We start from the raw sequence: 3,021 nt of genomic DNA, 5'->3' as shown, positions 1-3,021 counted from the left end.
AGGTTTGAGGAAGTGCTGTGTTTCCAGACAGTGGTCAGTGACCACAGGAGTCAGCTAGAACCAGATTTCGGACCATGTAAGGCATAAGTTATTTACAGACAAACAGCATTAGGGGGCAGGAATATGGGAGGTCTAGGGTAATCCAGTTTACTGGAAGACCACTCCTTTGTAACAAAATGGAAGTGCACGTCTGCTACGCAAATCATGTTTGAACCAATATTCTGGTTGAAGCCCAACCCTATTGAGGAGGGTCATAATGAATATGTATGAATTTCCTGTAAGACCTACCCCTGAAGGGAGGTTCCATGCTTTTGTTACTAAGTACAAATATGTGTCCGTACAAATAAACGATAGAATACTTGCAATTATGATCCAACTGTCTGGTATCTTATTTCTTGTATTCTCCTGATCAGATCAGTAAAGGTAAGGTAAACCAGAGGTGACTGAATATATCGAAGGTAATTATTTCACGCTATTATATGGGGGCTGCAAAGTCCGGGATGGCAAACAAAAGGGGGAGACATCTAATGGTCTCAGTTCTATGCTGGATAACGCAGGGAGACTCTGACAACCCCGGGTAAGCAAACAGAAGATTGGTTGATTTACGATCACTGTTGCTTAGTCAGACCCTCTCTGTGCATCAGTCTAGCCACGTTTATATAGAACAAATTATACATTTATGTCACCCTTTTTACGCCATTTTTTAACCCGAAATATTCAGATCACACACATTTAACAATGCATTGTATTTTGAAATAGTTTTTTGTGGCAGTAGAAATGTTTCTTATACTGTTCTGTCTAAGGTAAATATTAAGGTGAATAAGGTTCAGTGTCATCTAAAATTTCATGCTAAATTGTGCTGTGTGTACACAGTGTTATATTGAACCAATTAGGACACAGCTCTTATGGAATAGTGGTCTCTATGACCTATGTCACTACGTGGAACTTGTGTAAAGTGTAGAAATAGTATAGTCCTATGTTATAAGATAAAAGATTATTATAGAGAATCACAATTGCGGTAGCAAGACCAACAGATTTTAAAACTACAGTTAATGTACAAAATGATGTGATCAGACAAACTATCCTAGTATTGAGTTGTCATATTTGAAACAGAGGTTTTTGAAATGAATATAATGAGGTTTTTTTTTAATAGTGACTAAAGAAAGGAGACTTGCAAATTCACATTGTCACATTGCTCCATGTCACACCTTGTTCAGATTGTAAATGTAGTATTGTATTTTGGTTTGATAATTTTAGTGGGCATTATTTTAAGACAAAAATAACGAGTATAAATTCAGTCAACTGTTCAGGTCACTGATGAACACAAAGTAGTAGATTTTGTTATTATTGTTGGTTGCCATTTAGAGACAGAATTGGTGGAAAAAAGTTGAAGGTCAAATTTATTCTTGGTGTTTAAATGCATTCAAAATAGCAGCACTCTCACAGGTACTATTGGTCAATGTCTCATTCATAGAGATAGATTGAGATGGTGGAAGGGGTTTGTTGATTTTCATACAGCAGCCTTAGACAGATCCATAACAAATCCGAAGCCAGTAATACACAGTTATACTTCCTTGCACAACATCACATCCTGCCTCGCCGCAAGTGGATAAAGGCCACACTCATTGGATTTGATCAGTCCATTGGAGAGGGAGCAGGAGCTTGAATGGAGCGTTCCGATTGTCAGGTTGTTGCAGATAAAGAAAGGAAGGGGAGCCAGGTTATACACGGTTATTGGTTACAGGATTATTTGGGTATTTGAGACTTATCACAACAAGTATAATAGTATATGTACTTACAGCATTGTGATAAATGAACCCACCAGAGCACAATATTACTCAGTGTAGCGCAATCAGAACTCATACCACATACAAAAGACAGATGTATTTCACAGTCCAGATGCTTCCTGTGACACAAAATAAAAAAGGGGAACTAATTCCAAGACCTGAATGAAATGCTTAATATTGTTAAGTCCTCTAGAATTTAGTTATAATAAGCTATTGTTATGTGTATGTATATGTATATATATATGTGTATGTGTAGATGTTTGTTAAATAGATTTAGAGCAAATTGTCAGAAGCAGACCATTTGAAATGGTACAGTAGAACACTATAATGACAAATGCTGCTAACTATAGATTGTTAGCATAAAAATGTTTTCAAGGCACCCCTAGGCCAAATGTTTCTTATTCAGAAAATATATAAAATTATGTACATTGTGTTTATGTGTCACAGTTATCTGGTGAGGGACAGGATTTGCTCCTGTTTGTCTACATATATTATAATTAGCAGCCACCAGCACTGTTTTGCCTGTTACATTGCACATAACTAATATGAATTGATCCTGGTCCACCAACCCAAGGCACCCCTGCAAGTGTCCTGAGGCACCCCAGGGTGCCTAGGCACACAGTTTTAAGAACCACGGCTTTATGCCCTGAATTAAATTAGTTCATATGTAATATTAAGTGTAATTACAGATTTTTAAAGATGTAGAGGAAGTTGGAAAAAAAATATAGAAAAGAGGAAATATGTATATGTATTAGAACAAAGCAACCGTATAAAATGTTGTTCAACCTTAGGGACAGACCTTATAGTTGATCATCAAATAAACCCAAAAGGTAATGTTTTAGCACAGATAGATATTCAAGGAAAAAGAACATCTTGACTAACCTCGTGGGAAGGTATGAAGACGCAGTACTCCATGTTGATCTTCACACAGGGCAGAAACTACAGTCTCTTAGTAATACAATCATGTGTAATGTCTGTGTATGAAGTAGCAAAATGAATTAAATGAGGAAGTACATTAAAAGGTACTTGGGTGGGCGGACAGACACTCCTACTCCAGAAGAGTAAGCCAACCCCTTAACCTATCAATGATAAATGAACGCCCATACTAAGTATAATTCCTCACATCACTAACATGTGTTAACCTATTAGGAGCTGATATTCTGCAATTTATGAACTCATCAAGGACATGCATGAAATAAAAGTAATAGAAGTTGCTGTATTCTGTGCTCTTTTA

At 36.8% G+C, this 3,021-nt stretch overlaps 1 long non-coding RNA gene across 2 annotated transcripts; it reads right to left on the bottom strand.

The window, feature by feature from the left end:
- Positions 1–1,383: 1,383 nt before the first annotated feature.
- Positions 1,384–2,766, bottom strand: LOC146026782 (uncharacterized). Of its 2 annotated transcripts, XR_014454540.1 has the most exons (3): positions 2,670–2,766; positions 1,800–1,906; positions 1,384–1,661 (listed from the first exon to the last, which is right to left on the bottom strand). It is a non-coding gene; the product is annotated as an uncharacterized LOC146026782 (long non-coding RNA). The 2 variants fall into 2 exon arrangements; XR_014454539.1 differs by having other exon boundaries at positions 1,384–1,906.
- Between the last annotated feature and the right edge of the window lie 255 nt (positions 2,767–3,021).

Source organism: Crinia signifera, chromosome 8, assembly GCF_055691185.1.
Source record: "Crinia signifera chromosome 8, ASM5569118v1, whole genome shotgun sequence".
In the NCBI taxonomy this organism is placed as follows: Eukaryota; Metazoa; Chordata; class Amphibia; order Anura; family Myobatrachidae; genus Crinia; species Crinia signifera.
This window is presented reverse-complemented; position numbering and strand designations above follow the sequence as displayed.